The following is a 15630-nucleotide window of genomic DNA, read 5'->3' on the forward strand; positions in this document are numbered from 1 at the left end:
CCACCGTGGGCCGGGTGGTGGTCTCTGGGCCTGATTATGGTCTCCGTGGGCCAGGTGAGGGCCGGATTGTGGTCTCCGTGGATCGGGTGGTAGTGTCCAGGCGCCGGATGAAGAGGACAATTAAGCAACACTGCTGGGTGCATCTTACAGGCGGGGAGTCCCCGTCTCAGGTGAACCTGTTGTTGTGGAGCCAATTACTGCCTCAACTACCTGCACCACCCCACGTCCAGCCCCTCACGCCCCCCATCCCCCCCCCTCTCTCTCTCTCCACCCCCTGAACACTATTTTTCGACACCCTCTTCCTCCTCTTAAGTAACTGCTTCCCTCTCCTTCCCCGCTCTTGAGTCTTCCTCTTTTCATCTCCCCATCCCCCCCTTCCTCCCTCCTCCACATACCTCCAACAACCTCCCTCCACACTCCAGTGCTCCAACTAATCGCAGCATCCTCTTCCTCTTCCTTCCTCTCTTCTTCCTCCCATCCCCTCCCCCTCCACCATTAATACTCCCCCTCCCCCCATTCTCGTCACTGCTCCTCCTCCTCCTCGTGTGACAGTGATATGATTGACCCCCTGATCAGGTTGCCTCCTAATATAACCATGGTATCAGTGATTAGTTTTGCTTAGTCTCTCACGGTGCGACGCCTAGTGTGTAACAAAGTGATCGATCTTGTATAGTGTGTGACGTGGGGAGAGATGTGAAAAGACTAAAAGAAAAACAAAAGAGCCAGAAATACATACATACATACATACATACATACATACATACATACATACATAGCGAGGTATATATACACAGACAGACAGACTCAACGTATATACCCAACGTCAATATGGTCACTGTTGTTCCCTCCGTATCTATATTTTGCTGTGCTAAATAAACTGTTTCATTCATAGCAATAGTCTAATCTACCCACCTGTCTAATCTACCCACCTGTCTAATCTACCCACCTGTCTAATCTACCCACCTGTCTAATCTATCCACCTGTCTAATCTATCCACCTGTCTAATCTACCCACCTGTCTAATCTACCCACCTGTCTAATCTACCCACCTGTCTAATCTACCCACCTGTCTAATCTATCCACCTGTCTACTCTCCCCACCTGTCTAATCTATCCACCTGTCTAATCTATCCACCTGTCTAATCTATCCACCTGTCTACTCTTCCCACCTGTCTACTCTTCCCACCTGTCTAATCTACCCACCTGTCTACTCTACCCACCTGTCTACTCTACCCTGTAACTACCCACCTGTCTATCCTCCATGTCTAATCTATCCACCTGTCCAATCTATCACCTGTCCATCCACCTGTATCTATCCACCTGTATCTACCCACCTGTCTACTCCTACCCACCTGTCCACTCTACACCTGTCTAATCTACCCACCTGTCTAATCTATCCACCTGTAATCTATCCACCTGTCTACTCTCCCCACCGCAATACATCTCCAACTGTCTAATCTACCCACCTGTCTAATCTATCCACCTGTAATCTACAGGTGACGGGCACACAGGTCGAATGTACTCCAGCGTTAATTGTGACTGTTTTATCACCAGCGGGAATTACTGATAACCTACTGAAAATTTTGCTCACACGCCTTTTTAGGAGGTGGGGGGAGGGAGGGTGAGGAGGGTGGTGGTGGTGGGGTGGGGTAGGGTAGGGGTAGGTGAGGGGAGGAGGGGAGGGGTGGGGAGATGGAAGAGGGTTGTGGAGAGAGGGAGGGAGGAGAAATATATGGAGAAAGGGATGGAGAAGAAAGGAGAAGAAAAGGAGAGAGAGAGAGAGAGAGAGAGAGAGAGAGAGAGAGAGAGAGATATATATGGAACAGGAGAGAGAGGATGAACAGGAGAGAGAGAGGGGGGGGGGTAGGTTATGATTGAGCGGACTGTAATTTTTAAATATCCCCACAAACTATTATCAGGGAACCTTTTTATGTAAGGGATGGTGGCGGTGGTTTTATGGGAGCGGTTGAGGATTTAAGGAAGGAGGTGACAGAAGGGAGGAGTTGAGGGGGTGTTGTCAGGCCGGATTTACCAATAGACCATTGAACCTAGGCCCACCGGTATCTGGGGCCCACTGAATGCAGCGTGCCAGTATAATCTTGTTTCTAATCTTGTTTCAAGTATTGCACCAGTATTTCATTATATAATATATTCTAGCCACAAGGGCCCCTGTACAATAGAGTATAGGGCCCAGTATGAAGACCCTGTACAATAAGTATAGGGCCGGAGTATCAGGGCCCCTGTACAATAAGTATGGGACCATAGTGGTCTTCAACTGGTGGGCCATGGGGTGGGTTCTCAGGTGGGCCACGGACTGGGCCCTATAGTAAATGAAAATAAAATAAAATAAGAAAAAAATTATATACTGTATACATTTTTCAAATGTCTGTGTCCCACCATCGATCTAACTCTATCTATACATATATACTGGAGAGGTTGAAACTTCAGAGTGCCTTGACGTGTTAGAGACAGGATCGTTTCGTTCAGTACGTGTCAGGGTTACCTTTGGTTTGCTGACAGCTCGCTCAACCAGTCAGTATCTTCTCAGCCTCAGCTCAGTGATATTTTATATTGTGTGGCAGCACTTATTATTTACTAATGATATTTTACATGTTGCATTAAATGGACTTCAGTGTTATTATGCGTGTTTTTGTGTCTATTTTTGTGATATTTGGTATCTCTTATGAACACACTATTTTTTGCTTATATTATTCTTGGGGGATTCTCATGCGATAAATATGTCGTCCCTGAAAAAAAAATAATATCTGAGTGGCTCACAAAAGAAAGTTGAGAAAGCAGCCAAAAGCTGCACAACTGCAATCAGTTCCAAAAGCTGACAACATTTTTTAAACCAAAAAGGAGATTCAGAGCCAAGTACCAGTGACAGTAAACTCCAGGGATGACACAGTAGATGTTCACTTTTAGTGATTCCAGATGATGAGCGAGGTCAGCTGAGTCACAGTCACAGAGATTAAGTAAATCAACACCCACAGCAATGGAAGTACCACCTGTGGGCTGAAGCTTCACCACGATTCATCTCAGTTGACTTATAAGAAACATCCTGTGGAACAAGGTGTCAGTGTTGATTTGTGTGTATCAAGTGATCCAGCTGACTGGCTGACAATTGATGATAAACTGATTGAGTATTTACTAAACCTTCCTCTTGATCTAAATTGTGAACAAGGTGACTTCTCAAGATCTGCAAGAAGTGAAAATGTGGGTGAAACGGAAAGAGTTCGATATGTGCCCCAATCCTTGTTTGCACGTCAAATGGCAAATGCTGAAAAAGTTAAAAGGGAATGGCTTGTGTATTCTCCAAAAACTGGAGATGTATTTTGTGTTCCCTGCAAGCTATTCAGCAAGCAAGTCTCATTGTTTACTAGTGGGTTTAGCGACTGGAAAAACTGCCAGCGTAGAGTTGCTGAACATGAAAGTAGCAAAGAGCATAAAATCTCATTTACTACTTGGTGTGTGAGGGTAATTACAGCAAGGCAAATTGATTCCACTTTGGCTTTGCAAGTAGAATTGGAGAGAAAATACTGGAAAGAAGTTCTATTGCGCATAGTTGAAACACTAAAATTTTTAACATCAAGAGGTCTTCCTCTCAGAGGTAGTGATGAAAGAATAGGCTCTAGTAACAATGTTAACTACCTTGGAGTACTGGAACTCCTGGCAAAATTTGACCCTTTTCTTGCACAGCATCTGGAGAAGTATGGTGCTGTAGGTAGTGGAAAGACTTCATCTCTCTCAAAAACGATTTGCGAGGAAATGGTCAATCTGATGGCTGAAGAAATTCACTCAATTATCATAAGTGAAGTGAAACAAGCCAAATATTATTCAGTTAGTGTAGATTCCACACCGGATGTTAGTCATACTGACCAACTTACATTCATAGTTCGTTATGTCAAACCTGATGGCAAACCTGTTGAGCGATTTCTAAAGTTCATAGACATACATGACCATGGTGCAGAGAGCATAGCCTCAACTGTTGTACAGTTAATTAAAGATGTTGGTCTTGATTTGAGTGACATGAGAGATTGAGAGGGCAGAGTTATGACAATGCTGCCAATATGTCAGGCATTTACACTGGTCTCCAAGCCAGAATAAAGGCTATGAATCCCCTGGCATATTATGTCCCTTGTGCAGGTCACTCCTTGAACCTTGTAGGAACATCAGCTGCCAGCAGTTGCCTTGGGTCTGTTTCATATTCCAGATTTTTGCAAGCCTTATACAACTTCTTCTCAGCCTCCACATATAGATGGGATCACTTGAAAGCTGTACTACCTGCTGAAGGGATTGTAGTGAAATCCCTTTCAGAAACTCGCTGGAGTGCGAGGGCTGATGCTGTTAAAGCAGTGTTTTTACATTACCTTGAGATAAAGTCAGCACTGGAGAACATATGTTCTGACAGTCGACAGACTGTGGCTACAAAGCTTGAAGGTGAAGGCCTCATAAGACAAATGGAAGCATTTGAAACAGCATTTCTTACTGTAATATGGTATAAGATCTTAACATGCAAACATTTCTATAAATTTGGGGGCCCACTGATGAGTTTGGCCTGGGGCCCACAAGTAGATAAATCCAGCCCTGGGTGTTGTGGTGGTGGAGGGGGACAGAAGGGGTGTTGAGGGGGTGGGGGCAGTGGCATTTTACTTTTACCAGGGAATCCCCGGGGTAATTCTTGGAGTGATGTGTAGAAAGTATTTATTTATTTATTTTTTTAAGATCCAACTCAAGTAGATGGAGTTAGGTTAGGTTAAGGTAGATAGGTTAGGTTAGATAAAGTTTGGTTAGGTTAAGGTTATGTTAAGTAAGGTTAGGTTAAGGTTATGTTAGGTTAGATAAAGTTAGGTTAGGTTAAGGTTATGTTAAGTAAGGTTAGGTTAAGTAAAGATCAAGGTTACGTAAAGGTTTAGGTTAAAATCTCAGATTACAGGAAACCTCTATTTAACGGACTATATAGAGAAGAAAGTTCTTTATATCGATTTCCCTTTAGATGTGAAACTTCCATCATATGAACTATGATATAGAGATGAAAGTCCGTTATATCGCGAGTCCGTTAGATTTGACCCGCATATAACGGATTATACGGAGAGAGAAGTCCGTTATATGGAGGTTTCACTGTAGTCAAAAACTGTACCTCATCCTTGCTAATAAAGACGATTAATTCTTACTGGAATCGGTATTATTGTGAGGGAGAGGAGAGACGGTATTGTGTGGGAGAGGAGAGATGGTATTGTGTAGGAGAGGAGAGATGGTATTGTGTGGGAGAGGAGAGATGGTATTGTGTGGGAGAGGAGAGACGGAGAAGAGACGAAATATAATGTAAGGGGAGACGATACTGAAGTAAACATTAGTAAACAAAACGTACAATTAAGAATAACGGGAAGCAGGACGTGTTGGATGATGATGGGTGAAGAGTAGAGACGTGTGTGGGGGAGATAAGGAACGGGAAGAGGAGGAGGAGGAGGAAGAAGAAGAACGAAAGGGGTGGAGGAGAAGACAATGGGTGAAGAGTGTTGTAAAATTCGTGGCGGGCGGCGAGAGGTTCAGGGGAGTTCCTGGAGCTTTCACACCACGGATGAGGGGAGTCTTGCTGTGCTCTCTCTCTCTCTCTCTCTCTCTCTCTCTCTCTCTCTCTCTGGCTGTAGGTTTGGACATAGACGATACAGTGAAACCTCCATATAATCCGTTAGATGGAGGTTTCATATCTAACGGACCTTCAATATAACGGATTTTCATATCCATATAGTCTTCCTGAACCACGAACCCTGAGATTCTGAATCATGAATCCGAAACATCCGTGGACAGGATCGTGCATCAGTCTGATGCTTCGGGTTCGCGAAGGGGAATTTTGTTTCGAATGATGAAGAAACCACAAAAGAATCCTCCTTCTCTTCCCCCATAAATGTTAAATCACTTTGTGTGAGTCTTTGTCCCTGTAATTAAGGGATCGACGAAGTTCATGGTCGTAAGGCACTCTCAAGGGTTACAGACCAATGGAATTACTTAAAAAAATTTTAAGGGCCGGGAATTCCCCAGATGTTATGCAATTATTGTAATTATGATGATGGTCTCTCGTAGTGCCGCAGGGTACCTCTGTGTGTGTGTGTGTGTATGCATGTGTGCTTGCGCATTGTGTCTGTCTCATACTAGGTGTTGGCTTGAGGGCGGAAACCAATTTTGTCCCTATTTCCGGCAGATGAATTAAAATTTAGGAAGGAAAAAACCACGTCAGTTTCACGTTAAGTTGACAGGAAATCACAACTCAGGTCTCGGCTTAATTATGGGAACACCGGATATAACAAATTAATAATATAATTAGAAGTTAGGTTAGATTAAGTTAGGTTAGGTTAGTTATAATTAGGTTAGGTTACGTTAGTTAAAATTAGGTTAGGCTATTATTTAACATCTCAGCCACGAAAGTTAAATAAGGTTTTCAATCGCCTTTCGTAACGAGATGCCGCTGTCAAATTGCTCCCCCGTTAATGGTTCATATATATACAATGTCTATATGTCTCCCGACTTAAAAATTACTTCTGACGTCATTGAGTAAAAGGTTAAGATAATACCAGGTTTTCGGGGTCTTTAAAAGGTGTTTACATTACGAGGCGGGAAATTGTTTGGGTGGTACAGGAGGCGGAGGAACACTGCCTGACCCCTGCCTTGCCTTGCCTTGCCTTGCCCAGCACATACATACATACATACATACATACATACATACATACATACATACATACAGTCCAGTTGAGGTATATACAAAAGTATAAATAGATAGATGTACAATATGGTTGACGTATACATAGAAAAATCAAGTCGGAATGTTAAACTGTTGAAATTTGTCGCCTTACAAATACTGTATTGATATTGTCTTACAAACATTAACACAGACCGTGACGTAGAAAACTGATGACGTGTGTGTGTTAATGGATAGAAGGTGGGTACATGGCGACACTCTCAGGACCTCTTACTTACCGGAACTACGTAGGACTTTGGAGCTTGGGTTTGAGGCTCCTATAGGACTCCAGGATCTTAGACAGGACCTGTGTAGAGGGGATCCAGTATCATGTGGAATCCCTTTGCCCATGGGTTCATTCTCTGAGTATGTGTTGGGTTCAAAAATTACACCTGAAGGGGTAGGAATCAGGTCTATGGGGACCTGTGGCGGGGGAGTCAGGTTCACCGTCAGCACCTGTGTTACCTGAGGACCTGTTGTGGAGGTCTCGAGTGCTCCATCAATAGAACCTTTGCCTCGGGGTTAGGTTATACTACACGGGGAAGGTTAGGTTGGGTTAAATTAGGTTAGGTTAAGTTATTACTACACGAGGGGGGGGGGGAATATATCGATTCAGGTCCAGCTTACTACTGCTTTGCTTATCAGTGAATTATTATTACTCCTTCTCTGTGGAGTCACTGGGAGGTTATAATCTTGGGTTTCTCCGTCAGGTTTAAGTGAGAAAACAACCATAAATTCTCCAGACATAACCCTTCGACAAGGAGGAAGATTTAGGGTATAGATATGACAACTAATTTTAGTTCAGTAGTTGTTCTGGTCTCTGGTGTACAAATCACACCCAAAAAACTATCTATACGATTTTGTGTGAAACAATCTGACACAAAAGACGAAGGATTTGACAACCTTATCGAGAAAACACGAGTTCAGTGTTCATTTTGGAATTTATCGAACCCCTCCGTGAAGATGCTTTTTCTGAGCAAGTTGTACGTACGTGAAAAACAAATGAACAGTGAACGAGAACATTTTCATTCGTCTGTATTTGTGTTTCATTAATAAAAAGGTAAAATTCTGTAAACAATAAAAAATATTTCAACTAGTTTGTATTTCTTTGTGTGTGTGTTATCAACTGTTAGTGTACGTCTTTAAAAGTATACACTAGTTATTTTGTCACTGTAGTTGTATGTTATCAGCTGTACGTGTATGTCAGTACAGTCTCGTAGGTGTCATGGCTACAACACTAACATCACCCCAATATATTATCAAGGAGACGTTTAAAGAGATCAGAACCTACCTGACGGCGTCTACCTTCATATAATAGTCCCTGGCAGCTAACACATCGCCTGAGCCTCATTTCCTGCGCCATGATGCAAGCCAGGACTTACCCCCAGCACCCACCTGCCCCCGCGCTCAGTACATGAAGAAACAACCCCATTTCAGCCTCCTGAGCTGGTGTGAGTCTTACTTCTTCATGGTGTTGGAGTAATGGGATATTTTTTCTTCGTGATTATGTTTTTTGCCTCTGTCACCTTACCCGTGTAACATTACCCGTGTAACCTTACCTGTGTCACCTTACCCGTGTAACCTTACCTGTGTAACCTTACCTGTGTAACCTTACCTGTGTTACCTTACCTGTGTTACCTTACCCGTGTAACCTTACCTGTGTCACCTCAATTGTCACCTTACCTGTGTTACCTTACCCGTAGCACCTCATCTGTCACCTCACCTGTGTCATCTTACCCGTATCACCTTACCTGTGTCACCTTACCTGTGTCGCCGAGGTGGTCTCCTAATGAGGACATGATTCCTGAAACACTTCAACACTGTAAAGGCTAATGCCCTCGTTATAGTGTGTGTGTGTATGGATAGGTTCATGTGCGTTTTCCTGGATTGCAATCAAACGTACATGTGTGCGTTTATGTGCATGTGTGTGGGTGTTCCTTCGTCCCGGCCCTGTATGTGTGATTGGCTATAGACGTATTTTCCAACGTGAGATATATTTGGATCCTTTACGACATGTGAGAACTTCCCTTACCTCGGAACTACCAACCCTGTAATACTAAGACCCGCCGCTGTTTTATTGTCTCCGTCAATTAACTTGTTTTCGGAAGACCCGGCAGGTGACGTCATAACTAAGAAACGGATTTTCCCTGAGCGGCGGCCACAACGATTCAAGTGTTTTGTTAATGAAGCTCCGACGACCAGGGTACAGGGCGTGGGTAGGGAGGGAAGGAGGGAGGTGAGGTGTGTTTGGGAGGTGCCTAGGGTGTGGGTAGGTAAGGTGTGTGTGTGTGTTTCTCTAGTAAAGGACAGGTATTGAGTGAGCTAGAGCCTTATATTATTACACTTGGGGGAGAGGGGTCGAATATGTAAGGTGATGATAGAGAGAGAGAGACCGGCCGACCCTATCCCGCCTCTCCTCCAGGATCGCGTGTGGTAGGCAACTTCACGGGACGGTTGCTCAGATTTCGCTTTGACAACCCTACCGAGTCAAGAGGCGTCGAGACTTTTATTATCAACCTCATCAATTCCTTCCGTAAAGATACTTTTTGGGAGTGCGTGTAGATGTAACCTCACTGCTGCAGCTATAAATTACGATATAAAGCTCACTAACACTGATATATTAAAAGAAAAAGACTATGACTCAATCAAGGTGAAATAGTCAAGGACGAGAACATAAACTTCTTTCTTACTTTCAATACATCACTGATAAACGAGATTTTAAAGTCTTTTTAAAAAGGGAAGATAAAAATGTTTACCACTAGACACAAAACGATGTAATTATTGGTCAAAGTTATGAAACGTTTTATGATTGTACAAGAAAAATAGCTTGATAAGTTATAAACAAAAAAAGTAATGGGGTTTATCAGATGTCATTACCCCAACCAATTGACTGATTAGATAACATGATCAATAGATTTGTCACCCTTTAGCGGCAACACTGTTTTATCCTGTCATAAATCACAGACCAAACTGATAAATGCATAAAACGTCTGTACTTACCAGAGGACTTCAAGTGTAGGTCCGTCTGCCCCGCGAACAACTACATCAATCTCCTCTCCTGTAAGTGTCTGCCTCGATAAGTTCTGCAAGTTTTAGTAGGAAATAATGGCTGGCAGACCTCAGCAAATCGGGTCTGATCCATCGACGACTGTGTCCGAAGAGGCGATAGTTGTACCGCCTGAACGAGAACTACCAGTACCGCCCGAACAGGAACTACCAGTACCGCCTGAACGAGAACTACCAGTACCGCCCGAACGAGAACCACCAGTATCGCCCGAACGACAACCACCAGTACCTCGTGATGTACTACCAGTACTTCGTGATGGACCACCAGTACCTCGTGATGGACTACCAGTACCTCGTGATGGACCACCAGTACCTCATGATTTACCACCAGTACCTCGTTATGGACCACCAGTAACTCCTGAAGAACACACTTCTACTAATGGCGTCAAAGGTGTTCTTGTTGACGATAATGTCGACTCGTCATCAACATCAACTGAGGGGAGGAAGAGATCATCTCCGAAGAACAGTCAATCTGGTGGACAAAAATGGTCAAAGTCACAGAGGAAGTCCGCGTCGACGCCTGTCTCCGTGGAAAATAATCCATTCCCGTACGATTTAAACAACCCGTCCTCTATTCCCTACCACATCGTGACTATGAATGTTGACCCGAAGAACATCCCTACCTTGGCTCAGCGACGGGCCCACAGGAACAATGGCAAGGTAACTATGGTGCCCTTGAAGTTGGTGACATCTATACAGCCTCAGAGGGCAAACTCGCCCCAGTCAGGCTCCGCGACCTCAAGATCATCTAATTCAAGCGGATCGACCCCAAGATTATTTCAGACAAGTCCGGGGACCCCAAGACCACCACCACCACCACCAAGTCCGGGGAACAGAGAGGTGCGTCTACAGAGACATATAAGCTTACCATTATTGCCATTCATCAGCGTGTCTTCCCCCAACCGCAAGGCATCGAACCAGTCGCTGCACATCATCTTAGAAGAGGGGTAAGTACCAGGATTCCTTTATCTTCCTCTGGGGTCTTTTGTTACTATTACCTGTGTCTGACCATCCAGGTGTCGCAATAATTACACGTGATTCGTCACACCAAAACTGTGAATAGGATTATAATTGGATTCCCTCAAATACTCTTTTATCTTATCTACCTGTTCTATCATATGCTAAATCAGTGGTGCTCAACCTACAAGACAACCAAACTTAATGTGTGGCAGTACCGGGGAGCCATGCCGCTGTCTGGCTATTATGTGCAGGGAGTCTAGTGCAGCCCAACGTCATGTTATGGAATACAATTTCAAAAGACCAAGGGATTGATGTGTGTGTGTAGATGTTTGGATCTCTCTCTCTCTCTCTCTCTCTCTCTCTCTCTCTCTCTCTCTCTGACTAAAACATCTCAAAATCCGAGTAGACAGATATGTATTTGACAAGATTATTTTAGTCTTAAGAATGTTGGATCAGATCTCAAGTCACAGATCATTTTAAGTTTTACATTGTGGCGTGTTGTCTTGGTCCTGTACAACCAAACGTCACTTTACCTGACCTGTGATTCATGTACACGTTTATGTTGTTTATGTTGTTAATATACATATAATGTGCTGTATGTGTATTCTGTGGTAAATATGTTGTCTAACTATCATACAGTCAGTTGTATCATGAGGTAGAGGTATGATAAATGTATAATATTATGTGATGTCCACGAGCCATATGATAAGAGCTTATAACTATACACAACTTGCATTACGTCTCTGATAAAATTTCAATATAATAAATAAAGTTATTTACTCGGCCTTATGAACCGGAAATATCATTGATCTAAAGGAATACATTAATCTTTTTATCAGTAGTTTAAGAAATACCTACCGACACTATTGTTAACCTCAAGTGTATACAAGACAACGTATATCAAATATTTATCTATGGCTTCAATCACAGGCGGGGCGGGGTTGTCCAATTATTCGACCGCCCCGCCCCGCCCCGCCCCGCCTCACCGGACGTTGCCATTAATAACTATTTATGAGTTACGTGTACTGTAATTAGACTATAACGGGTAGATCTAATATTACTCGGTTGTTGTGAAGACCTGCTATTAGGTAACCCCAGGCTGTGATGGATCATTTTCTCAGACATACAGTCAAACCTCTATTTAACGGACTATAAGGAGAGGAAATTCCGTTATATCGAGGGTCCTTTAGATGTGAAACCTCCATCTAACGAGACTATATAGAGATGAAAGTCCATTATATCGAGGATTCATTAAATGTGAAACCCCCCCCCATCCAACATTATATGGAGGTTTAACTGAGTGAAACCTCCATATAACGGACTTTCTTCTCTATATAGTCCGTTAATTATACTTTTCACTGTTGCCTGAGACACATGGCACGTATGTCAACATAATGTGACCTTATCGCTGATGTTATAAATTATAGGGACGCATAACTCGGCGACACTCCTCTATCACGCTCGGTGGCTGACGGAAGCAGTGAGGGTAATGACTTCCTTATCCATGGATTTAGATGTTTGGGTAAGAAATCGCTCCTTAAATCTTAGTTCACCCCTTTGTTATCACCACTTGTCTTGGTTACCTAGATAATGAATACAGTACAGTAGCTTTTATAAGTTTATTCTTTACATATTTTGCTGTTTCTCAATTATTTTATTTTTGTTTTTCTTCTTATTTGTTGATCACCCCAAAATTATCTACGTTTTGTTTTCCGTTGGTTTAAAGTTTCCGGATTTTTCTTCCTATTTTATTATTATTATTATTATTATTATTATTATTATTATTATTACCTTATTTGTGTGAATTTCAAAGTCTAGTAAATAATATAGTGTAGTCTAAAAGTTCGTGATATTAGTCATTTGAATTTTATATAATTTTTACTTCCTGTTTATCATATCCCTTGACTTTCACACCACATACAGACACGCAACTGTTCCTGTATCAGTAAGTTATGGACCTGATAACACCTGTAGTTTTATCACGGGAAAAATCCCACATAGTGTTACGTGGCATTACCTCAACACTTGCAAGATAACAATATATGACATCTTTGAGCTTCTTTGAGGCATTATCGTGATAGTGTATCGATATAGGGCTTCTTGTTATCACTGAAGTATTAAAACTCACACATTCATTCTTTTGTCGGGAAGATTACGTAGTCACTTATAAACTATCTACGCCAAATTGTGTTGAACAAATGTGACAACGGACGAAGGATTTTGACAACGCTATCGAGACAACAGGAGTCGCAGTGGTCATTCTGAAATTCATCGATCATCCCAAGTAGAGAGAGTTTTTTGAGAGACTTGCAGTATTTTTGTTGTGTTTTGGACAGGTTGTTGATCAGGTGTCTTTTTCTATGTGTTTTATCTGTAAATTGTCTTGGATATAGAGGCATATGCAGAAATAGTTTGTATACACTGGTCTTCCTCGTCTTTCTCTCCTTTCTTCCTTCTCTCCTCTCTCCCTTCTCCTCCTCCCCATCCTCCTCCCCCTTCTCCTTTTCCCCCTCCCACAAGAAGAACAATTTGAGAATTTCTTATACACTAACTAGTATATATAAAGATCAGAGCCAGTGAAAGTGTCTGTCAGTAACTAAAAAAAATCCTCCCAACTGTCGAGTATTGTTCTACCAGTAACACCGAGGCACCCACAGCGCCTCTCCCAAGCGTGTTACCAGTGCTCTTGAAATTAATAATGGACAGATACCTCACAATGTGCTAATTATTTTTCAATGTTTTTTAATGTATTGTAACAGTTTTGTTGAGCCAATGTACAGTAATTTGTTGAGTTATTTTACAAGTTAAATTCTCCTCAAGGAATTATTGTTTTTTTCTTTATTCGCGTTATTAGATTTTTATGATAATTTAGAAAACAAAATCGAATCGCTAAAGCATGAATTAATCTTTTCTAATACGGTCGGACCTCTATTTAACGGACTATGTGGAGAGGAAATTCCGTTATAGCGAGGGTCCATTAGATGTGAAATCCCCATCTAACGGACTATATAAAGTCTGTTATGTTGAGGGCCCGTTAGATGTGAAACCTCTATCTAACGAATTATATGGAGATTAAATTCCGTTATATCAAGGGCCCATTAGATGTGAAACGGATTATATATAGAGAGAAGTGCGTTATATGGAAGTTTCACTATAGTTAATTGTATTGTCAAAAGTTAGGGGTTGTCATTGACTACGAGTGAATGAAGCCTTACTCTCACATGTCGTACAAGGGAGTGTTACCTTAGTGGTGGTGTGTGAATTAATGGAACAACGCCTCAACGAACACTTGATTGCATTGTTCATCTTAAATGGTGTTTTGTTGTGACAGTCAGATGGGGTGTTAAGGAGTCCTCTCTCTCTCTCTCTCTCTCTTGATATAACGGACTTTCCTCTCCCTATAGGCCGTTAAATAAGGGTTTACTATTACACGGTAAAACCTATTTAATATTATTATTATTATTATTATGATTATTATTATTACGGTGATTTTGCTTGCTGCTAAAGAAAGAGTAAGAGCAGTTAGAGATACGTACATATGAACGCTAAGCTGGAATAGTGTATACGTTATGGCCTCCAGCAACTATTACGAGACTAGTGGCGGCCCTCCGAGGCGGCCCTACAGGATTTGGTGATATTTAACCAAATGTTGCGTTTTTTGTCGTGACTTTCACCTAGGACGAGATGTTACCAAGGATCACACCTGTCACCACTGGTCTGGAGGTGTATGAGGGGCCGTCGGGGGATGTGAGGGGGCCATTGGGGGTTTGAGGGGCCGGCACAGGTGTGAGGGCCGGCGCAGGTGTGTGGGGGGGTTGTCAGGGAGGGACCGTCGAGTGGTAAGGAGGGGGCCGTTGGATGTGTGAGGGGTCGTCGGGGGGTGTGAGGGGGGCCGTTGGGACGTGTGAGGGGTCGTCGGGGGTGTGGAGGGGCCAGGGGTGTGAGGGCCGTCGGGAGTGAGGGGGGCCGTTGGGACGTGTGAAGTGTCGTCGGGAGTGTGAGGGGCCGTCGAGGAGTGTGAAGTGCCGTCGGGGCGTGTGTGTGTGTGGGGAGGGGGGGCTTGTTTAATCCCTCGTCCAGAATTTGATAAATTTAACATCTCTGCGCGGATTAATTCACTGTTTCTTTTGACTCTCTTTCCCGCCTTATACTCCGTTAGATGAGAGTTTCGTCGATATAAAGCTCTTTCATCTCTATACATTTCATTAGCTGGAGGTTTGACATTTAACGGACCCTCGATATAAAGGACATACATCTCTAAACAGTTCATTAGATGGTGGTTTCATATTTAACGGACCCTTCATATAACGGACTTTCCTCTAGATTGTCCGTTAAATATAGGTTTCACTGTACATAATGCCTGGCTTTTATCCATACGTCGGGTGAAGATTCTTGAGGTACAACGAGGGCGAATTTGATCACCGTTTTCTAATGATGTCGCGTCCACTGTCACTGCGTCTGATTGGCTGAGTGGGTAGACACCTTTCGAGGTCAGACCGGAGCTGTTAGGACTGACTGACAGACAGACAGACAAAAAACAAACTTCTCTTATCCGGACGATTAACCTCGAGGATAATTCTTCTAACAGAGATTATTTTTTCTCCTCATCTCCCCATTGGTTAGGTTAGGTTAGGTAGAACTGTATAATTAGTTATCTATTTCTTCTAGTGACACATATATCGAGGCAAAAAGTAATGATGAATGAAGCACGAGAGGAGAAAATATATATAAGGTTATTAGTGAAGTGAATCATTAACTGGTGAAGTATGGGACGTGAACCTTGTGATCTCCCTCCCTCAACAACGGACCCACACACTAACCACACCCAGAACGGGAGCTAGATCCACGATGTACTTGCCACCACCATCAC

Source organism: Homarus americanus, unplaced genomic scaffold (genome assembly GCF_018991925.1).
Source record: "Homarus americanus isolate GMGI-L3 unplaced genomic scaffold, GMGI_Hamer_2.0 scaffold26351, whole genome shotgun sequence".
NCBI classification, from domain to species: domain Eukaryota; kingdom Metazoa; phylum Arthropoda; class Malacostraca; order Decapoda; family Nephropidae; genus Homarus; species Homarus americanus.